Source organism: Schistocerca gregaria, chromosome 8 (genome assembly GCF_023897955.1).
Source record: "Schistocerca gregaria isolate iqSchGreg1 chromosome 8, iqSchGreg1.2, whole genome shotgun sequence".
Taxonomy (NCBI): Eukaryota; Metazoa; Arthropoda; class Insecta; order Orthoptera; family Acrididae; genus Schistocerca; species Schistocerca gregaria.
Window position 1 is genome coordinate 181,073,450 of NC_064927.1, and position 24,635 is coordinate 181,098,084.

The window sequence follows — 24,635 nt, forward strand, 5'->3', positions numbered from 1 at the left end:
ATTTTTGTGTTGATTACCGATCTCTGGATGCTGTGACCACAGCCGACATTTACCCCTTACCAAATTTAGTGCAAACCTTGCATTACTTGGGCAGATGTTGAATTTTTTCAGTATGTGATTTAACAAGTGGTTATCACCAGTTAACAGTGCAGCCAGATGATCAAGCAAAAACTTCATTTGTAACAGCAACAGAAGTATACACATATCTTCATATGTCATTTGGACTTCCTAATGCTCCAGCTACATTTCAGCGCCTGATGGATTCAGTTTTACAAGGGCTCACCCCAACACAAGCACTTGTTTATCTTGATGATATAATAATTTTTGGGGAAAACATGAAGCAGCATACTGACAGACTACAAGCTGGTTTTGAATGTATAAGAAGCGCAAACCTGCCTTTATCAATAGATAAATCTCATTTTGCACAAAGTAAAGCTAACTACCTTGGTCATATTATAACCAGTGAAGGTGTTCGACCTGATACAAAATTAATTGGAGATGTAAAGAATTTTCCTGAACCACAGAATTTGAAAGGTGTAAATAATTCTTGGGATTGTCAAATTTCTACAGACGAGTTACAGCCAGTTATGCTAATATAGCATGTCCAATGACACAGCTACTGAAGAAAGGAGCCATATTTAACTGGCCAACAGAGTGCAAAGAGGCAATGGAAGAACTTAAAACTGCTCCAACTACAGCTCCAGTGTTAGCCTATTCAGATTTCAGTAAACCTTTTATTCTTTCAACAGATGCACCCAATTTTGCCATAGGTGCAATCTTGCCTCAAGAAGTTGATGGTCATGAACATCCAATCGCATTTTCTTTCAGACAATTAAACAAAGGAGAATGTTATTATACTACTACTGAGAAGGAGCTTTGTGCTTTGGTTTTTGGTATAGCACATAACAGATGATTCTTAACAGGAAGAGAATTTACAATTATTACAGATCATGCTGCACTTAAATGGTTATTGAGCTTAAAGGATCCAAGTTACAGATTAACAAGATGGGCATCAAGTCTGAGTGAGTACCAATTTAAGGTTATTCTCTGACATGGTAAACAACATGTGAATGCCGATGCAATGAGTCAAAAAGTCTATGTTTGTGTTACTATAAGTTGAGAAGAAAAAGGCAGCTCAGGAAGAAGATCCACAATGCAAATTATGGAAAAATGATCAATGTTTTGTCGAAATAGATGGGTTATTGTACAAAATCACTAGTAAAGGAAACCACGTAGTTATTCCAGAAAGCATGAAAGAGCAAATCATGAAGAACAACATGATTCAAAGAACAGCAGTAAAAAAGCAACCAACATTAAAATTGCTCAAATGTTTTGGTGGCTGAGCCACTAAGCTGACGTTTTCGAGTTTGTTTCACAATGTGATTCCTGTAACAGACGGAATAATGTAGGAAAAAGTAGAGCATCATTGCAAGAACTGCCAGAAACAAGTGAACCATTTGAATGAGTAGGACTAGATGTGGTAGGACAATTGCCTAAGATTAAATATGGAAACAAATATATATTGACAGTGTTAGATCATTTCTCTAGATACCTTCTCATGATACCAATACCTGATCGGAGCGCTTAGACTATAGCTAAAGTTTTTGTAAAAGAATGTATTCTTAAGTTTGGATCACCATTAAGTATAATTAGTGATCAAGGAACGAATTTTATGAGTGAAGTACTTAAACAGACTTGTAAGCTCATGCAAATAACTCAGTTAAGGACTACACCAGCACATCTGAAGGAAATGGAAGAGTCAAGCGAGTCCACAGAACAGTTATTAAAATGGTTAGTCATTACGTAAGCAGCAAACACGACAGTTGGTATGTCTGTTTACCGTACTTGGTTAGTTGTTACAATCCTAAAATGCTCAGCTCAACTGGCTTAAGTCCTTATGAGATCGTATACGGAAGGAGAATGCATTCACCCTTGGACTTTGCACGATCGACTGCCAGAATCGGCAATGAACACGTAAGGGATCTAGCATGCAAGCTAAAGGAAGCATGGAGGGGAGTGAAACAGCGAAATCATCACTCCTTTCTTCAGCAAGCAAGACAACACGACCACCAAGCGGCAGTGCCACAGTATTGAGTTGGAGATCTTGTGTATCTGAACAACATGGTGTCAAGGAAGAGTCAAGTTTAAGAAGTTTTGGAAAGGACCTTATCCAATCTTGGAGGTGTTGTCGCCAGTCACTCTTAAGCTCCAACTGCCGTTCATGTCAGTTGTGTAAAGCCATGTCTGGGTAGATTTCCCTGTAGTATCGCAAGATGACAAGGACTGACCGAGAGGCAGACCTGCTGTTCTCAAACCCAAGAAACGAGAATCGCGAGGTCGCAGTACAGACTACGAGGCCGAGGCATCACCACATTCTGAGCAATCCTGTTCCATACACCTCTACAATTTGCGAAAACATGTTTAGTGTGTGAGGGTGCAATGCGTGTGTTTATTTCGGCCATGTGCTTATGTGAATGTGTTGTGAAAATTTAGTATTTAAGCTATTGCACGAGTGCACAAGTTAAACTAAACCTTTTATTCCACAGGTTATCACAAGAAACTCATTTATTTTATGTTCATTGGTAACTCTAGTATTTAGAACTAATTAATGATGTTCATTTTTATTGTAATGTTTGCTATGACAGGGTATTCTGCTAATGCTGTTGTAATAGTACCACAGAGTACAGGTGTTTTGTTTGAACCTCGATCAGACATGATAGTTTCAACAAGTCTTGCAGAACTTGTATTCAAGTACAATCTGAGTGAAATCCAGCAACAGTTCAATTCTGTAAAGAAGCAAATTGATCTAATTTGTTCTGTTAAAGGTAATGATACAAATTTGGAAATGGGAACATCTTGGTATAATAACTGGATCACAGCCAAAATGTAGGTACAGTCTACATTTGCTATTTATGAACAAGAGATTTAATGTTTTTTAAAGTTTTTGCCACATAAAAAGTTAGACAGTCAGCAAGAGCGCATCGCTAGTTCCTGCTACTACTAAGGCGAGTACACCGTTCGCTTGTTACATATTTTTACGAGCTTCAAACAGGAGCAGTGCAGTAATCGATAGGAACTGTGATTGTTGTGTACAGATGCGAGCTGAGCTGGCGACCCTTCGCTCACAGCTTCAGGCTGTGTTGGCTTCCATCACATAGCTTGAGGCTGCTGTCAGGAGGAGTCACTGTTGGGGATCGGATGCGGGGATGTGAGGGACGTCGATCATGTCCCATGTGTCCTCCGATCGGTCCACTACTGTGACCTCCCCGGCTACTGCCTGCACTGAGATTGAGCCCTCACCTGTGGTCGAGTGGGAGATCAATCCAAAGTCAGGCAGGCAGCGAAAACTTTCCATGGGGCCGATCGTAGGACCTCCCCAGTGCGTTTGATGAGCAGGTTTCTGGCATTATCTGTGGCTGATGATGTCTCTGAGCCGGATGCAGTTGTCCACCCTGTTGCAGAGGAAGCTTCTCGGCCCGCAAGGTCTGGGCATTCACAGAGGGTGGGTTTGCTGGTCGTTGGGAGCTCCAATGTTAGGCGTGTAGTGGGGCTCCTTAGGAACATGGCTGCCTAGGAGGGGAAGGAAGCCAGTGTACACTCTGTGTGCATTCTGGGGGGAGTCATTCCGGATGTGGAAAGGTGCTTCCGGATCCCATGAACAGTACAGGGTGCAGCCAACTGCAGGTGGTGGCTCATGTCGGTACCAACGACGTGTGTTGCTTTGGATTCGAGCAGATTCTGTCTGGTTTCGCGCAGCTAGTGGAAATGGTAAAGACTGCCAGTCTTGCTTCCAAGATTAGGGAGGAGCTCACCATCTGCAGCATCGTTGATAGAACCAACTGTGGTCATTTGGTGCAGAGCCGAGTGGAGGATCTGAATCAGAGGCTCAGACGGTTCTGTGACCGTGTAGGCTGCAGATTCCTTGACTTGCGCCATCGGGTGGTGGGTTTGCGGGTTCCGCTTAATAGGTCAGGAGTCCACTGCACACAGGAGGTGGCTACACAGGTAGCAGGGGCTGTGTGGAAGGGACTGGGTGGTTTTTTAGGTTAGAGGGTCTCAGGGAACCACAGACCGGGCATCCATCAGAAAGTGGGCAGGTAAAATATGGTAAGGTAGCTGTAGACACAGTTGGTATTGTAGTTGTAAATCGTTGTAGCTGTGTTGGGAAAGAACCAATTGAAGCTCAAATAGTTGTAGGTACAGAGAGCTGGCTGAAGCTGGAAATACGTTCAGTCAAAGTTTTTTCAAACGCTCTAACAGTGTTCAGAAAGTATAGATTAAATACAGTTGGTGGTGGAGTATTTATTGCAGTCAGAGGTAGTTTGCCTTGTAGCGAAATTGAAGTAGACAGTTCATGTGAAATAGTATGGGTAGAGTTTATACCTGACAATCGGACTAAACTATTAATTGGATCGTTTAACCAACCTCCAACTCAGAAGACTTAGTTGCTGAACAGTTCAAAGAAAACTTGAGTCTCATTTCAAATAAGTACCCTGCTTATACAATTATAGTCAGTGGTGACTTCAATCTACCCTCGATATGCTGGAAAAACTATATGTTTAAAGCCGGCGGCAGGCATAAAACATAATCCGAAATTGCACTGAATGCTTTCTCAGAAAATTATTTTGAACAATTAGTTCATGAGCCCACTCAAAATGTAAATGGTTCCGAAAGCATACTTGACGTTTTAGCAGCAAATAATCCTGGACAAATAGTGAGTGTTGTGACGATTACAGGGATTAGCGACCACAAGGCAGTTGCTGCTAGGCTGAATACCGTAACACCTACAACCATCAAAAAGAAATGTGTAGTATATCTATTTAAAAAAGCTGATAAAAATGCTCTTAACGCCTTTTTAAGAGACAATCTTCACTCCTTCTGATGTGATCATGTAAGTGTAGAAAAGTTGTGGAATGTTTCAGAGAGATAGTATCAACAGCAATTGAGAGATATATACCACATACATTAATAAGTGATGGTACTGATCCCCCATGGTACACAAAATGGGTCAGATTGTTGTTGCAGAAGCAACAAAAAAAGCATGCCAAATTTAAAAGAACACAAAATCCCCAAGATTGGCAAAGTTTTACAAAAGTTCAAAATATGGCACTTACTTCAATGCGAGATGATTTTAATAATTTCCACTACAAAATTCTGTCTCTAAATCTGGCAGAAAACCCAAAGAAATTCTGGTCACACATAAAACACACCAGTGGCAAGACACAATCAATACCTTCACAACAGTGAAGTCACTGATTACAGTGCCACTAAAGCAGAGTTATTAAACACGGGTTTCCAAAACTCCTTCACCAAAGAAGACAAAGTAAATATTCCTGAATTCCAATCAAGAACAACTTCCAAGATGAGAAACATATAAGTAGATATCTTCGGTGTAACGAAGCAATAAAGGCAAGGCCTCTGGTACAGATTGTATACCAGTCAGGTTCCTCTCAGAGTATGCTGATAAAATAGCTCAATATTTAGCAATTATATACAACGACTCGCTCACAGAAAGATATGTATCTAAAGACTGGAAAACTGCTCAAGTCACACCAATACCCAAAAAGGGAAGTAGTAGTAATCCGCTGAATTATAGGCCTAAATCACTAACGCCGATTTGTTATAGGGTTTTAGAACATATACTGTATTCAAACATTATGAAGGACCTCGAAGAAAACGATTTATTGACATATAGTCAGCAGGGATTCAGGAAATATCATTCCTGTGAAACACAACTAGCTCTTTATACTCATGAAGTAATAAGTGCTATTTACAAGGGCTGTCAAATTGATTACATATTTTTAGATTTCCAGAGGGCTTTCAACACCGTTCCTCACAAGCGTCTTCTAATCAAACTGTGTGCCTATGGAGTATCGCCTCAGTTGTGTGACTGGATTCATGATTTTCTGTCAGAAAGGTCACAGTTCGTAGTAATAGACAGAAAGTCATTGAGTAAAACAGAAGTAATATCCGGCGTTCCCCAAGGAAGTGTTATAGGCCCTCTATTGTTCCACATCTATATTAATGACATAGGAGACAATCTGAGTAGCCATCTTAGATTATTTGCTGATGATACTGTCATTTACCGTCTTGTAAAGTCATCAGATGATCAAAACGACTTGCAAAATGATTTAGATAAGGTATCTGTTTGGTGCGAAGAGTGGCAATTGACCTTGAATAAAGAAAAGTGCAAAGTTATTCACATGAGTACTAAAAGAAATCGGCTAAATTTCGATTACGCGATAAGTCACACAAATCTGAGGGCTGTAAATTCAACAAAATACTTAGGGATTACAATTTCAAATAACCTAAATTGGAACGATCACATAGATAATATTGTGGGTAGAGCAAACCAAAGACTGCGATTCATTGGCAGAACACTTAGAAGGTGCAACAGGTCTACCAAAGGGACTGCTTACACTACACTTGTCTGCCCTATTCTGGAGTACTTCTGTGCAGTGTGAGATCCGCATCAGGTGGGACTGACAGATGACATCGAAAAAGTACAAAGAAGGACAGCTCATTTCGTATTATCGCAAAATAGGGGAGATAGTGTCACAGACATGATATGTGAATTGGAGTGGCAATCATTAAAATAAAGGCGTTTTTCGTTGCCATGGGATCTTCTCATGAAATTTCAATCACCAGTTTTCTCCTCCGATTGTGAAAACATTCTGTTGGCACCCACCTACATAAGGAGAAATGATCATCACGATAAAATAAGAGAAATCAGTGCTCACATGGAAAAATTTAAGTGCTCGTTTTTCCTGCGTGATGTTCAATAATGGAACGGTAGAGAGACAGCATGAAGGTGGTTCATTGAACCCTTTGCCAGGCACTTTATTGTGAATAGCAGAGTAATCATGTAGATGTAGATGTAAAACTTCAATTAGGTGTAAACATGCTTGGTTTGATTTTTGAGGGAGTATCATTTGTACTGTATTCGGTATTTTAACTAGTTGAGATCTACTGTAAGTTAAAGGTAAAATATTAGCTCTTGAACAACAGTCCAGTACAGATTCAACTAACCTCTCTAATGAAATTATCGTATTAAAGAATATGCAAAGAACCATTTCTAACCACACAGTTTTCATTGAACAGATTGTAAAGCAGTTTATCTCATGTTTCCACATAATTCATAATGAAATGAATGCAGATATCCAAAAACTATTTAAAGGATTAAATGCAGTGAGCACACACTTAGATTAAAACAGTTTTTGTTAAGGATTACTGATGGTTTATCAAATGTTAGAATTGATGCCCTTAACTTAAGAACAGCCTTAGAAGGTAGTTCAGATGATTGTTTGAGCAGTGTACTATTACATCCAGAACAATTTTTACAGATCCTACTATCAATTGAGCGGAAGCCAGATGCAAACTATACTCTTGTATAGTTAACTGCTAACTCTTACAATTTATATAATTAATATACGTTAACCATCACACACTCTTTCATGATTGAAGTTGAATTAACTTTTATTGTTTCTATACGCATTGCTACATCAAAGCATAATTTTGAAATGTATGAGATTTATACTTGCCCTGTGAAGTGGAGACAGGCAGATATTCATGTAAAGTACCTACTGAATGATTATCTACTGATCGGCAAGGATCGAAAGTATTTTGTGTCCGTAAATGAAAATTATTTGCATATGTGTAACGTTGTCATAAGTTAATTTGCCCTGAATCGGCAGTATTCTTAGATAGTAGAGTGCACAGCTGTAAGAAAGAATTGTTTTTAAATCATCCCCCAAAAGATGATTACCCTAGAATTTTAACGTATCTTTATCATCCATTTCTTAAACGATGTTCTGAAGGTATAATTTTCTCATTTAACTCCACCCTTGATGTCACATTTACATGTAAAAATTATGATACACCTGAGCTACCCTTTACACTCAAATTGAATAATAGTGGATTAATCTTGAGTGCCACACATTGTGATTTATCATGTAAACTGTTTGATATGCCTAGTGTATTGCCAACTGCATTTTATGCAACGGGACATTTACCATTAATGAGAATGTTATTTGTGTATTACAATGATTCATACATATTAACATATGGAATGCATTCCTTATCAAGTTTTTCTGAAGACAATGATTTAATTAAGGATATCCATGAAAATGTAATTTCTTACAATAAAAAGTTAAACTTCATTGAAGCAGCAAATAGAATTAAGTCCTTTGATTCATCCATTAATGGTAATGCATACTTGATTGTCAGTATTGAGTTTTTATTGCTTTCATGAATTTTGCCTTTTGTGAACAGCATTTGTCATGTATGAAATTGTCATCCAGAAGGCACGCTTCTCTGTACCGAACGTTACTGTGTCTGTAAATGAAATACATGTTGCAATGTTGAAATAAATACATAGTGCGCAGAGGTCATTTTGAGCCACCTATAGTTGCTCGTTTTCTCTGGGGAGAGTGATGTAAGGGTCTACGGTTTGCACACAGCCATATGGTGCGTAATAAGCGCTCATCAGCCGACCTATCTGAAATACTGACAATTTTGTTGGTCAATACACATGCATCCAGCCGCAGTGCAGGGAGTAAGCGATTGGCCGCCGTCTGCAGCATGCTGGATAACTAGTGCAGTCTTGGGCACGAATATGTCTCTTTTCCTTAGCCTTTCAATACGACAGTAATTAGCCGCTGTTAGGATGTCAGACACAGTGATGATGGGTGCATGTAGCGTGTGTGTTTTATAATCAGCCTTTTGGTAATAAAACTATTTAAACTTACTTCTCGGTGTTCGTGTATTACCGTACCTCAAGGACTCACCACTTACAAATCCTGACAAATATTTCGTGTAATTATCACCCGGGTCAACAACACAAATAACCCCTTATATATCCATATTAACTTGGGTCAGACTATATGATTGGTTGGCAAACTGGGTCTTGTGAACCATATTATCAAAGGAACCAGCAAGACTAGAGAAGGCAGAGTTCTAAAACTTTTTTAAATAATTATGTTGTGCTGCACTTGATCCTATGTGGTTAGGAGCCAATATGGCCTGGTAAACACTTGGCAGAAGTTTGAGTGACATGAGGGATGCTAACTGCATACATGTTGCTCTTCATCCTCGAGGTAGCCATGGCCTTGGCAAATAGCCAACACATATTCAGAATATATCGTTTTTGTGAAATACAACAAGTTCTTTATTCTAATGAAGTAATGAGTGCTGTTGACAGGTGAAGTCAGATGAGTGGTGTTGACAGGTGAAGTCAGATGGATTCTGTATTTCAGATGATCTTTGACACTATTCCTCACAAGTGAGTTCTACTTAAATTGCATAAATTGTGTGTCTAGATTCGTGATTTCCTGTCAGAAACATCAGAGTTCATTGTAATCAACGAAAGTCATTCAGTAAAACAGGAGGAACTTCTGATGATCCTCTGCTGTTCCTGATCCATGGAAATGATTAGAAGACAATCTGATCAGGCTTCTTAGATTATTTGCAGATGATGCTTCATTTACCATCTTGTAAAATCATCAGATGATCATAACCAAGTGCAAAATTATGTAGCCAAGATATCTGTGGTAATTGACTCTAAATAATGAAAAGTGTGAAGTCATCTACATGAGTGCTACAAGGGATCTATTAAGTTTCGGTTATACAATAAATCACGCAAATCTAAAGGCTGTGAATTCAACTAAGTACTTGTGGATTATAGTAATGAATAAGTTAAATTGGGATGATCACATACATAATGTTGTGTCTGAAGCAAACCAACTACTGTGCTTTATCAGCAGAACTCTTAGAAAATGCAACAGGTCTACTAAAGAGACCACGTACAGTATGGTCACCTGTCCTCTTATGGAGTATTGCTACATGGTATGAGATCTGCATCAGATAGTGTTAATGAAGGACATTGAGCCGGCCGCGGTGGTCTCGCGGTTAAGGCGCTCAGTCTGGAACCGCGTGACTGCTACGGTCGCAAGTTTGAATCCTGCCTAGGGCATGGATGTGTGTGATGTCCTTAGGTTAATTAGGTTTAAGTAGTTCTAAGTTCTAGGGGACTGATGACCACTGATGTTAAGTCCCATAGTGCTCAGAGCCATTTGAACCATTTTGAAGGACATTGAAGAAGTTCAGAGGACAGCTCATTTTGTATTATCAAGAATTAGGGAAGAGAATGCCATAGATTTGGTATGCTGGTTGGTAGGTGGGGAGAAATGAGCAACAAATGAAATAAATCAGGGCTCACTTGGAAAGATGTAAGCATTCCGTTTTCCTGCATGCTGTTAGATTGGAATGATAGCGAATTAGCTTGATTGTGGTTCAATGAACTGTATGCCAGTGAATTGCAGAGTAATCATGTAGATGCAGAAGTAGATAATCTTCGTATGTTAAGGGTGTGCTTCCAAATTACTTGTAGGTGTACTTCTGTCGTAGTGTATGCATATTTTCTTGCAAGTACAGGTGCGTCACATCTTACTCCAAACAGAAACATTTTGATGATGACCAGTGGCAAAAATTAAGGGTGGACAGCAAGAAGAAATGGAAGTGTAATGTTATACCAACAATATTCTCACAGACTGAACTAAAATTTCAAAAGGCAATCTAGGAAATGCTACGTAGCTTTGCTACATAGCAAAGATGCTGCTGACTCTGTGGTAGAAGTGCAAGATACTCCACAACCACCTTCCCAGAGTAAGTAAATTTGCCTCAGGAAACCCTTTGAATAGCAAATTCCATTATAAAGGGAATTTGTTTTGTGCTGTTGAATGATAATATACGTGAAGAGTGAAAACTCATACTAACACTATTGATTAAGAAACAGCCATTTCACTGCACATATCATGTAAATCATTTGTATGAGAGAATTTTGTTATGATTCCGAACATGTTAAAGAATTTGAATGAGATGCTACTCTTGATAGAGGATGTCAACTCTTTCTTCTCCATCTTTTTTATTTATTTGTCTTACCAGGGTGTATTTGTAATATATTATTCAGACAAGGGCTAAACTGTAGTGATTTGTTCTTCATTATTAGATTGCCCAAAACAAATGTAGCTGAAAAATTATCTGTATTAGTGAATAAGAAATTGATTGTTTAACAAGAGAAATATCCAGACCTCTTTGCAACAAGTCCATTGGTACCTACATCGTACATTAATATCATTAAAGACTGTTCTGAAATTTGGCTAGTTAGATAATGGATGAAATAAAGTCTCCAACAATAAACTAAATTTTCCAAGTATGAGCTCTAGAAGTATAAAGCTATTGTTGTTGTTGTTTTTGTTGTTGTTGTTGTGGTTTTCATCCTGAGACTGGTTTGGTGCAGCTCTCCATGCTACTCTATCCTGTGCAAGCTTCTTCATCTCCCAGTATCTACTGCAACCTACGTCCTTCTGGATCTGCTTACTGTATTCATCTCTACGATTTTTACCCTCCACGGTGCCCTCCAATACTAAATTGGTGATCGCTTGATGCCTCAGAACATGTCCTACCAACCGATCCCTTCTTCTGGTCAAGTTGTGCCACAAACTTCTCTTCTCCCCAATCCTATTCAATACTTCCTCATTAGTTATGTTATCTACCCATTTAATCTTCAGCATTCTTCTGTAGCACCACATTTCGAAAGCTTCTATTCTCTTTTTGTCCAAACTATTTATCGTCCATGTTTCACTTCCATACATGGCTACACTCCATACAAATACTTTCAGAAATGACTTCCTGACACTTAAATCTATACTCGATGTTAACAAATTTCTCTTTTTCAGAAACGCTTTCCTTGCCATTGCCAGTCTACATTTTATATCCTCTCTACTTCGACCATCATCAGTTAGTTATTTTGCTCCCCAAATAGCAAAACTCCTTTATTACTTTAAGTGTCTCATTTCCTAATCTAATTCCCTCAACATCACCCGACTTAATTCGACTACATTCCATTATCCTCGTTTTGCTTTTGTTGATGTTCATTTTATATCCTCCTTTCAAGACACTTTCCATTCCATTCAACTGCTCTTCCAAGTCCTTTGCTGTCTCTGACAGAATTACAATGTCATCGGCAAACCTCAAAACTTTTATTTCTTCTCCATGGATTTTAATACCTACTCCTAATTTTTCTTTTGTTTCCTTTACTGCTTGTTCAATATGCAGATTGAATAACATTGGGGAGAGACTACAACCCTGTCTCACTCCCTTCCCAACCACTGCTTCCCTTTCATGCCCCTCGACTCTTATAACTGCCATCTGGTTTCTGTACAAATTGTAAATAGCCCTTCGCTCCCTGTATTTTACCCCTGCCACCTTCAGAATTTGAAGAAGAGTATTCCAGTCAACATTGTCAAAAGCTTTCTCTAAGTCTACAAATGCTAGAAACGTAGGTTTGCCTTTCCTTAATCTTTCTTCTAAGATAAGTCGTAGGGTCAGTATTGCCTCACGTGTTCCAACATTTCTACGGAAGCCAAACTGATCTTCCCCGAGGTCAGCTTCTACTAGTTTTTCCATTCGTCTGTAAGAATTCGTGTTAGTATTTTGCAGCTGTGACTTATTAAACTGATAGTTCCGTAATTTTCACATCTGTCAACACCTGCTTTCTTTGGGATTGGAATTATTATATTCTTCTTGAAGTCTGAGGGTATTTCTTCTGTGTCATACATCTTGCTCACCAGATGGTAGAGTTTTGTAAGGACTGGCTCTCCCGAGGCCGTCAGTAGTTCCAATGGAATGTTGTCTACTCCGGGGGCCTTGTTTCGACTCAGGTCTTTCAGTGCTCTGTCAAACTCTACACACAGTATCGTATCTCCCATTTCATCTTCATCTACATCCTCTTCCAATTCCGTAATATTGTCCTCAAGTACATCGCCCTTGTATAGACCCTCTATATACTCCTTCTACCTTCCTGCTTTCTCTTCTTTGCTTAGAACTGGGTTTCCATCTGAGCTCTTGATGTTCATACATGTGGTTCTCTTATCTCCAAAGGTCTCTTTAATTTTCCTGTAGGCAGTATCTATCTTACCCCTAGTGAGATAAGCTTCTACGTCCTTACATTTGTCCTCTAGCCATCCCTGCTTAGCCATTTTGCACTTCCTGTAGATCTCATTTTTGAGACGTCTGTATTCCTTTTTGCCTGCTTCATTTACTGCATTTTTATATTTTCTCCTTTCATCAATTAAATTCAATATTTCTCCTGTCACCCAAGGATTTCTACTAGCCCTCGTCTTTTTACCTACTTGATCCTCTGCTGCCTTCACTACTTCATCCCTCAGAGCTACCCATTCTTCTTCTACTGTATTTCTTTCCCCCATTCCTGTCAATTGCTCCCTTATGCTCTCACTGAAACTCTGTACAACCTCTGGTTCTTTCAGTTTATCCAGGTCCCATCTCCTTACATTCCCACCTTTTTGCAGTTTCTTCAGTTTTAATCTACAGGTCATAACCAATAGATTGTGGTCAGAGTCCACATCTGCCCCTGGAAATGTCTTACAATTTAAGACCTGGTTCCTAAATCTCTGTCTTACCATTATATAATCTATCTGATACTTTTTAGTATCTCCAGGGTTCTTCCATGTATACAGCCTTCTTTTATGATTCTTGAATCAAGTGTTACCTATGATTAAGTTGTGGTCTGTGCAAAATTCTACCAGGCGGCTTCCTCTTTCATTTCTTTGCCCCAGTCCATATTCACCTACTACGTTTCCTTCTCTCCCTTTCCCTATTACCGGATTCCAGCCACCCATGACTATTAAATTTCATCTCCCTTCACTATCTGAATAATTTCTTTTATTTGATCATACATTTCTTCAATTTCTTTGTCATCTGCAGAGCTAGTTGGCATATAAACTTGTACTACTGTAGTAGATGTGGGCTTCGTATCTATCTTTGCCACAATAATGTGTTCACTATGCTGTTTGTAGTAGCTTACCCGCATTCCTATTTTCCTATTCATTATTAAAGCTACTCCTGCATTACCCCTATTTGATTTTGTGTTTATAACCCTGTAGTCACCTGACCAGAAGTCTTGTTCCTCATGCCACCGAACTTCACTAATTCCCACTATATCTAACTTTGACCTATCCATTTCCCTTTTTAAATTTTCTAACCTACCTGCCCGATTAAGGGATCTGACATTCCACGCTCCGATCCGTAGAACGCCAGTTTTCTTTCTCCTGATAACGACATCCTCTTGAGTAGTTCCCGCCCGGAGATCCGAATGGGGGACTATTTTACCTCCGGAATATTTTACCCAAGAGGACGCCATCATCATTTAATCATACAGTAAAGCTGCATGCCCTCGGGAAAAATTACGGCTGTAGTTTCCCCTTGCTTTCAGCCGTTCGCAGTACCAGCACAGCAAGGCCGTTTTGGTTAGTGTTACAAGGCCAGATCAGTCAATCATCCAGACTGTTGCCCCTGCAACTACTGAAAAGGCTGCTGCCCCTCTTCAGGAACCACACATTTGTCTGGCCTCTCAACAGATAGCCCTCCGTTGTGGTTGCACCTACGGTACAGCTGTCTGTACCGCTGAGGCACGCAAGCCTCCCCACCAACGGCAAGGTCCATTGTTCATGGGGGGAGGATAAAGCTATTAAGACTTGTTAAAATATACAAAATAATTACTGACAAGTGAGATTGAAGAGGTGTTTCTTTGTAATTATATTTACATTCATATTGCACAAGTTACACAAATATATTTGCCTACAGTCTCAGCAGAGATACTATTTTTACTGTATTGTGTGCAGACAACTCGAGCTCTACATTGTTCCATAGTGTTATATCCTGGTTTTCAGACCACAATTAACATATATTCAGCAAAACTATAAAAATAGTGTTGTCTACCCCTTTTACAATAACTGTTAGCACTTCCTGTGTTATAAATTTTAGGGAATTTCTTCATATTCCTGTTTTTGCCTTGGAGTGGAAAAATTGTTTGTCAAATGATGAACTGATAACCTCTGTAATGTGGCATTTTGAAGAGCCACTGCAACAAGGTGCATAACAGATGTTGCTTTGTATCACTGTCATGTGGAATTATAATCTGGGATAACTCATTTTTGATAAAATAAGTTTTCACTCAACAAAAATGTTCTGTAAGAATAAAATGTGTTCACTCATGATGGCTTTGTGTACAACATTTTTTAGAATTTAGATTTGTTAGATTTTTATGCACCAGCATCACACTACAGCAGATGCAATAAAATCTTCATGGGTTTCTTGGGACATTAGTTCATAATGCACCCACAGTATTTTGGATGATGTGTACTATCCTTTCATTTTCTGGGAAAGTGCTGGTGTATTGAAGACTGCTGACTGTGAGACACACAGTTCGATAGTAGATGGAAAGACAGTTAATGCCTTCCAACTCTTTCTGGGCCCACAGCAAATCGATATGTCAAGAAACTAGAGAAGATTTTATGATACTGAGAAACCCTCATTTCACAGGGCATATTTTCCTTCATGAAATATATTGTAAATAATTTTTAATGTTCAGAAGGAATAATTACATCCTTAATCAAGAGTGCTCATACTTGTTTTCGTTCAAGAAAATGGCTTAAAAGTCAGTGTTATGCAAATTTTTAAAATGCTTGGAACTGGAGCTTTTTTTATGGCTACTTAAAAGTTGCCTTTCATTTTCGAGAATATTAAAAATACTCCATAACCCAAGGTCTAGGCCCCTAACCCTTACAAATTGGGAAAACTTTTCTTCATTACTCTGCATTACAGCTCTTTTTATCTCAGAAAGAAGTGAATAATGCTGCTAGCTAAGTCTTTGTACATTTATCTAGTGATATTAAATGTCTGATGTGTGGCGAACATAAATTTGAAAGAAAGCTAAAAATTAGCTTTTGGGCAGCTCCTTATGTTCCATAGAATATTGTTTATTTACAAACTTGTTCATTTAACAAGGACGTGGTATATATTTAATTCATTTATAATTGCACTGGGAAGTGTGTAGCAGAGGGTGATTCATACAGCACCACTTCTTTCATTAACATATGGAGCATGTGAAGAGTTAATTCCTAAACTTCCCTGTGCACACTGTAATTAGTCTAATCTCATTTTAGTGGTCCTTTGGAAGTTATGCATAGGGAGCTGTAGTGTATTAGGCCTTCACAAGGATAATTGCTGCCTTATCTACAATTTTATTCCAAATCAGAGTTTTCTGTAATGAATGAATGGCCAGCTTTTACCTGACTTGCATCTTCAGATTTAAGTTGAGGAAAGGAAGAATCAGGCTCCACAGTATAAAATTACACTGTAAAATGATTCCAATAATGGTATTACAAATTACAGTAAGATACCATGAAGTCATTCATTGTAGTTCTTCAAAGTGCCGTTTGTCACTACTTGTAAAAAAGTAACATAAAACTACATTTAAAATTGGAGGGGATGCAATGAGGAAAGTTACACAGTCGATCACAAGACACACGTGCATGTCAGCATCCTCAGTTATAAAGATCACTTCATCATAAAATAAAGAGAATTACTAAATCAAAAATACATTAAAGTTTTCTTGAAATCCTCATCCATAATGAATAAAAGTTTCAAAAATACATAGTCTTAACAAATTCGAGCATGTCTCGTGTATTACAGTGTGAAACTAGAAATATAAATGTAATACAGTTTTACAGTAAATTGTACATTTTGTATTTGTTTGTAATTTCTTAAGACAGAAAGTGTGAAATTAACAAAAACATTTATTTGACATAATTTGAGGCTTCTATCCGTTAAAACACAATTTGTGTAGTTGGATTTATTTAAGAATAAAGAATGGGGACCCTTATTTTATTAATCTGTCAGGTGGACCTTACGGATTGGCACTCTTTGATTTTCTACATACTTACATGATTTGAAATACAGTGCCTGGACATAAACCTCCTAAAATAGTGCAACACAATTCTCAAAATAACTAAAAAAGACTTTGAAGATTAGAGAATTTGCAAATGCTGTTACATACAAAGCATTTATAACTTATTAACATAGTTGTTGGTAGCTTCAAAAATGTGTAGCAGCGAAAAAGCCATGCAATTTTATGTAATATCTCTGGTTTGAATCTCACTGGTGACATCATTTTTTGCTTTGATTTGAATACCACATGAATTAAGAAATAGAAATGTTATTTGACAAGTATTGAATAGTCACTTTTAATAAAAATAATTTTTTAATTGTTAATTACTGCTTGTATGAAAAAAATTAATTTTGACACAGGCTTGTAAAACGGTATATTGAGGATAAAAGTATATGTTAATACCTGTTCAATCTTCGGAATTAAGAGCATTTTATTTTCTATTTGGAGTTTCTCATTTTAGTACAAAATTTTAATTTATTGTTATTACTAGTATTTTCATGCAAGTAGTAATTAAAAAAAAGACATTATTTTTATTGAAAGTTATGATTCAGTACTTGTTGATGAACACTTCTATTTGTTAATACTTTACTTCAGGTGATCATGTGCAAAGTACCATGTGCAGCTACGAGGTTCTTCTGCTGGATTCTGTTTTGTGCCTTCTGTAACCAGTCACACACACTCAGTACTGATCTACAGCAGGGCCTCATGGATTCCATCTCTCCACCCTTTCTTTGGTCTCCCTAGTGGTCTTCTTGCACAGGGAGTGAAATCTATGGATTTCAAGGGCCATTGGTGTAGTAATAAAAAAAAGACATTATTTTTATTGAAAGTTATGATTCAGTACTTGTTGATGAACACTTCTATTTGTTAATACTTTACTTCAGGTGATCATGTGCAGAGTACCATGTGCAGCTACGAGGTTCTTCTGCTGGATTCTGTTTTGTGCCTTCTGTAACCAGTCACACACACTCAATGCTGATCTACAGCAGGGCCTCATGGATTCCATCTCTCCACCCTTTCTTTGGTCTCCCTGGTGGTCTTCTTGCACAGGGAATAAAATCTATGGATTTCAAGGGCCATTGGTGTTTATCCATCCGAGTGACATGTCCTGCCCCTTCTAGCCGCTTGCTTCTCATCAGGCCTACTATGTTTGTTGTATTGTAGGTTTCATCCAGCTCACATTTGTGCCAGACTCTCCCTTCTCCAGCGATCTCATTTTATACTATGCACTAGATGTTCTTTAAGATTTTTCACTTGAAAATGAGAAGACTTCCTCTGACACTCCAAGTTTCACAACCATAATGCCCTGTCAGTATTTTGTACAGCTGGAGTTTGAAATTGCTTGACAGATTGCTTGATTTAAAGAGCTGACTTAGGCTGAAGTATGATTGGTTTGAGGATTGGATTCTTGCTGTAATTTCTGCCTCACAGGTTGCATCCTGAGTAAAGATTACGTCCAGATATGTGATATTATGAACCCTTTTGTATGATCTGGTGCTGACTACCAGAGGCTGGAGTGGGACTCTCAAATGGGTATGAGTCCTGCTCATCATCAGATACTCAGTCTTTGCTTGATTTACAAGGAGACCAATTCTGCTTGCTGCTGCCCTAACACTGTTTCTCATATGCTTCACTTCTTCTGTAGATCTGGACAACACGGCTACATCACTGGCATATGTGAGATGTGTGACTTGATTTTCTCACCCTGTACTTTGATTCCTGATGGAAAGCTCCTCTCATTATCTTTTTGAGTGCCAGGTTGAAAGTAGCACACCATGTGTTTGTCTCAACCCTTAAAGCTCTTCGTGGCTTAGTTTCCGAGCTTCACTTTGCCTTTGGCATCAGTGAGACAAGTTCAAACTAGGATGACAAGTCTCTTGAGCATCCAGACTCTGTTGGGCAATTCATTGGGCTCTCCTGGTGGATGCCGTCATATGCCTTCATAAAATGTAGGTCTTCTTCATACTCCCACACCTTTTCAATGAGCTGTTGCAGCACCTAGATGTTGTAGACAGTCAACAGCTCTTTCTGAAACCCCATTGATTTTCAAGAGTCACTCCTTCTTTAAAAAGATGGATTCTATCTTATATATACTCGGACTAGATCTTATAGCAGACACTGAGGAGGACAATTCCTTTGTAGCTGATGCAGTCCATTTGGTCGCATTTCTTGTGTATAGAGCAGATGATTGCTGTCTTTCAGTCTTCTGGGATCTCCTCCTTTCTGGAGTCCACCTTTTCCAGGGCTCTTGGTCTTCATCAGCTTCATTATTTGAATCTTTATTTCCTCCAGTGTAGGTGGTGGATAATTTAAATGTACAGTGTTAGAAGGTTGAAATTCAAGCACACCTTTAGGTTCATCACAGCTCCCTGAAGTGTTGTTTCCATTATTTCGATCTCTCAGCAATGTTGAACTCATTGCTGAGTGTGGTCCTATTATTGTCCTTAACAAATTTTTGGCTGCTGTGGTATCCCTTTATAAAGAAGTTAACTTTACATTACATCTTTTGTGCCTCTTTCGCCATGAAATCTTGTTGGGCTTCCCCTATCATTCCTTTGATGTACACTCTTTGCTCTCCTTGGGATTGTCGAGCTACTTCTCTAACTTCTTAGAACTGTGCTTTGCGTTGAACAAAATATGTGCCTCATAGCCAGCTCTTTTTGGCTCCTCTTCTCTTGGCTAATGTCTTAATGCATTCATCTCCAAACCAAGTCTTCTTGCCCCTTATCTGCTTCTCGATGGCTGCATTTGCCACCTTAGTTACTGTGTCCTTGATTTCTCTCCGCACGTCTTTCACTTTCCCTTTTTTAATTATTCTCCTGCAGAATTTCAAAGTGGTTACTGAGATAGCTTTGATATCTCTTAATATCTTTGAGTGAATCGACGTGATAGCATACTACTTTCTTAAGATTGTTTCTGACCCTGGATGTATGTTGTATTTGTAGCCAGCAGTCTTCTAGGAAGTGGTTGCTACCGTTTTCTGCACCCCATGCTGTTTTTACATCCCTCACCCATTTCTTTGCTTGGATGTCATTTGCAGTGTGATCTATCTGATTACCATCTGGTGACACCCAGGTTCCTTAATGTGTATCCTGCCGCTGGAAATTTGTGCTGTTGATGAACATCCCTTTTGATGTTGCAAATGTTATGAACATGAAGCCATTGTCATTGCTGAGTTAATGTAAACTGTGTCTTCCAATTGTTGAATGTAATACACCTTCTCTTCCCACCCAGTAGGAATTTAAAATTGCTTTTGCAATGTCGCCCATGACAACTTTCAATTCTGCCTGCAGTATTCATCTTTCACTTGGCATGTGCTTTCTTCTGTTTGTGCTTGGCAGTTCACAAATGACATTTTACATATTGTCTTGCTTATTTTTAATCCAGCTATTCTAGGGGCCACTGATAAAAATCCATTACCCAGTTTATGTCGCCGGCCACTGTGGCCGAGCGGTTCTAGATGCTTCAGTCTGGAACCGCGCGACTGCCACTGTTGGAGGTTCGAATCCTGCCTCGTGTGTGATGACCGTAGGATGGTTAGGTTTAAGTAGTTCTAAGTTATAGGGAACTGATGACCTCAGATGTTAAGTCCCATAGTGCTCAGAGCCATTTGAACCAGTTTGTGTCCTGTCTCACCACTTCCATAAAAGATTGTATAGTTCTTGACACTGGTGATACCAGTATTCTCCCAACATACTTCCTGTAAAGCAACTAAATCCATGCTATATCTTTCGATGACTTTGACTAGGTTGACTGAAGCACCTGTTCTGTATAAACTATGAATATTCCATGTTCTTAATCATATACCTTGTTCTCACACTTCTTGTCTGTTTTGTACTATCGGATTCCAAGCCTTCTTGTAATTTGTTTACTGTTAACAAGTTTTCTGTGATAGGGGTAACGTTTGCCAACTCCCAATCTGGAGGACCATTGTTTTTGATTTTGGGGTAACCTCCCCCTGGATGAATTGCTTTCTCTACAGCTGTCGCTGTTCATCTCCCCTTTTCTCAAAAATGTGAATGAATGAAGGACAGTGAATAGGAAGATATGATGTGAGGTACACCCCCAGAGACCTGTCCTGCTTGGTAGACCCTGCAAGTAGCGTTATCCCCATGTTGTTCAAACTTGCAACCCTTTCCACTCGCATAGACAGTACTACTATAAGGCAGTGTCTCTTGAAGAGGTCTATTTGTTAATAAATATTGAATCTGAACAAAAGTGAAAAAATAGGTAGTTGCTACTAGTGAAATTCAAGCCAGAAACTTCAGGTTTTGAATACTTTTATGCTATGTATCAAACTACCAATGACTGTGTTAAGAAGTTGCAAATGTTTGTGCTTAAAGATTTTCCAATCTTCAAAGGCATATTTTTTTAAAGGATTGCATTCTACAAATTGATGTGTCTCAGTGAACTCTAAATGTTACACCTATGAAGAAAATCAAAGACTTCCACTCCATAATATCTCCTTGTAAGGTAAAAATGAATAAAGAAATATAGTTACAAAAGCTATTGCGTGATTTCATCTCAAATCGAGCAGGTCATGTCAACTCATGGTCATGAATTTCTCTGGAAAAAATATATATTAGACCTCTATATCATGAGTGTAAGAAATAGAGTATTTTTGTTTTATTTTAATTTTTGTAAATGCTACAGCCCATTGAAAAATGTATATTTTGAAAATAACTCTTAAAACAGTAGAGAACAAAAAAATTATAACTAATAAACCAAAAGTAATGGAGACCAGCCAATTGTTTTATGTTAAAGCTCCTTCAAAGTGTATTGAAATTTAATTGACACCCGTGCACTTATGGGCTTCCTTTAACTTACAAACTTAAGAAATCTAAGTTTTTTTTCCACTTAATATTTGTTGTAACCTCAGTAGTCACAGAACACTATCTTTTCTGCCATATTATCAGATACTGCCAATGTAATTATAAACAGTATCTTCCCTGCTCCAACTATCTGTATTATGTAAATGTTTATTACCAAAAATTTAAAAAATTGCATTTTTATGAGATTTTACGAATTATTTACTCGAAAACTCCTGTCCAAAAGCATTTGAAAATTACACAAAATATTGTTTAGTTAATATGGTAGTATTCAGTATGGGCAATATATTTCTGTGTAAAGTGTTAAAAATTTGTCAACATTCTGCACATTTCACATCACTAAATTTCTTGTGTAAAATATGCATGTTGGCTGTGCTCTTTCCGTTATGCATCGAGTTTTTGTTTGGTTTGAACTTTTTGTTAGATACGTCAATGACGAAATACAGTAGTGAAAGAGTGAGGTATGTGGACAATGCAAAAAGACACAAGAAGATGGTGTTCAAGAAAAGTGGAAAATGCTTCAGAATTGTTAGAAATCTGTCAGAGGTTTTGCAGAAATATCTTGGTCCTCAAATAATGGTATTAGCATCACATCCATTGTGCAGGAATTGCTATGCTCACTACAAGAAGAAATTTAGTGAGAACCCATCTGAACAATCACCATCTCTAGAATGTGAAGCTGAAGAAGACAGTGCAGATGTTTATATTCCTGGGTGTGAAGCTGTTGGTGTGTTGAATATTAGTGTTTCTGCAGTAGCCCCTACTATATTCCCCATTAAATATCCAGGAAAGATAAAAAGCACAAAAAGAAAACAGTATGTAAAAAGAAAAGTGGAAGAAATTGTAACAATTTGTACACAAGCAACATCTTCAAAACTTTGTGAAGTGTATAATGTGGATGCACTTGGTGCAGAACTTGAATATGTTTATGAAATGTGATGTGTGGTTTCAATACCTAAATATTGCTATCTCAGCAGCCACCTATACTGAGAAGGCAAAGTTACTGACACTGATACCAGGTTGCTACTCTAATCAGCAGGTGCTGAAATACATACTCACTTCCTTACATTATTTGATTTCAAAAGGTTGTAAAATAAAGAACTTCTTTGGTGATAATGCTCAGTAAGTGTCTGAAGGTGGCCTTGTAAGCCGAAAACTGGTTAACAATAAAAGTAATATTGTAGAACAAAAGAAAACTGGTGCTTTTCATTTATTATAATGTTGTTCTGCCAAGAACCAATGGAAGATTCTCTTAAAATGAGAAAGGTATTTGGGCCAGCCTAGATTCTTACTGTAAGCACCCATTGCAAGATGATATCCTTACTGATGCTCTGTGCGATGACAAAGACTGCAACAGGCAAAGTTCTGACCAGTTTGATGTTATGTCTGGTAGTGAAAATGGTGAAAAAATTAAATAGGTAAAAAGAAATATGACAAGATCAACAGTAGAAGCTTATCTCCTGATGAAAAAGGTGAACCAGAATTTAAAAATTGGCCTCACAAAATTCTACTTCCTACGACCAAAATGGGTAAAATGCCAGCCTGTGAAGGAAGTGTGCACATGTATTTACTCCACTATTTTGAAACTTGTTTCTTTGGCCATAAGCAGTGTCACAGGAAAAAAGTACACAGAGATGGACCTGATACTTTTGTGTATCTGTCAGGAGCTGCAAGATAAATGTTGGTTGCAGGAGTGTGCAATGTGTCCTGGTGCTAAAGTGATGACTGTTGAAGCATTAAACCTTCAGAATACTGACAATGACGTAAACTATGCATTGTGGGAGGGAGGAGAGTTGCTGAAGAATACAGAAGAGCCAGAGAAGTTTGTTACAGAGGTTAAGCATTTGGTCATGAAAGGAATAGCTCGCCATCATATCTGGAGGTATCAGAGGTAGGCCATAGCAGAAATAAAATCAGCCACATCCCAGAATCCTGAAACTTTAGTTCTTCATTTCGACTTTGCTGATAATTGATCTGTTGCTTTGCAGAATGAAATTCAAAGCTACCACAGGCACACATCACAGGTATCAATATTCACATATGTTTCTCACTTCCTTGGATCATCACAGTGTTTTGCTATTGTTAGTGATTATCTCATTCATGACAGTGTACATGCATGCTATGCTGTCAGCATGGTAAGTGATGACTTAGCATCTGGAGGCCATGCATTTCCTACACATGTGACTGATTGTGCAGCATCTCATTTTAACAACCACTTGCATCTTTATGAGCTTGGTCAACACTGTAGTACATGAATCAAGACAACGTCTTGCAACGAGATTTAATCTCCAGCACAAAGCTGTTGATGATATAAGAGATGCTACTGGATTTTTACACACAATATCAACTTTAGTAATGAACATGAAACTCTTAATTCTAAATGAAAGTACATTCTGTTTAAAAGATAGGGAAGAGTTGCCTGCTATGAAGCCTGTGGTAGGATATCAATCAGGCACTACTGGGTTGCAAACGGGAGTGGCACACATACTGCGAGAACAGTTCTCCATGAAATGCATCCTGTTACTTTGTGTGAAATGCAGAGACCACAGTAGACATTAGAAGACTTTGTAGCGATCCATTTCATTTCTTGTGTGTGTGACAATCAGTGCGGGGGTGGGACAGATAATAAGTATGTCTCAGGAGCTGCAAGATATGATATAACCATCTCCTTCATAATACATCATGGTCCTGCTATTCAAATGGCCATCTTCAACAGACCAGTGTGCAGTTCCCATTTTCCAAGTACTGCTGTTGGTGGATCATCCTTGTCCGAGTACAAATTCAGCTTGGCTTTACAAGTTCAATGAGAAGCAGATGAATAATAATAAAAAAAACAAATAAACTCTTTTCAACAGTGCAGTGTTGATTGTTACATTGTAGGCAGTTTTAGTTAATAGAAAAGTAGTAAAATCATGACAGAGGACAATAATAATTTGTGAATATCATCATAAAAAGAAAAATGGGTATAAATATTCTATATATCTAATGTTTGCTATAAA

General features: G+C 38.3%; 1 protein-coding gene across 5 annotated transcripts in view; it reads left to right on the forward strand.

The window, feature by feature from the left end:
- The window catches only part of LOC126284361 (zinc finger protein 436-like), a 264,952-nt gene that overhangs the window by 211,153 nt on the left and 29,164 nt on the right, over nt 1-24,635 (forward strand). For 2 of the 5 annotated variants that reach the window (XM_049983231.1, XM_049983232.1), the window contains one exon: nt 10,432-10,662. The exons of the other annotated variants lie outside the window; for them this stretch is intronic. The gene's annotated coding sequence lies outside the window, so the exon portion shown is untranslated. The remainder of the gene's footprint in view (nt 1-10,431; nt 10,663-24,635) is intronic. 5 annotated transcript variants of the gene reach the window in all.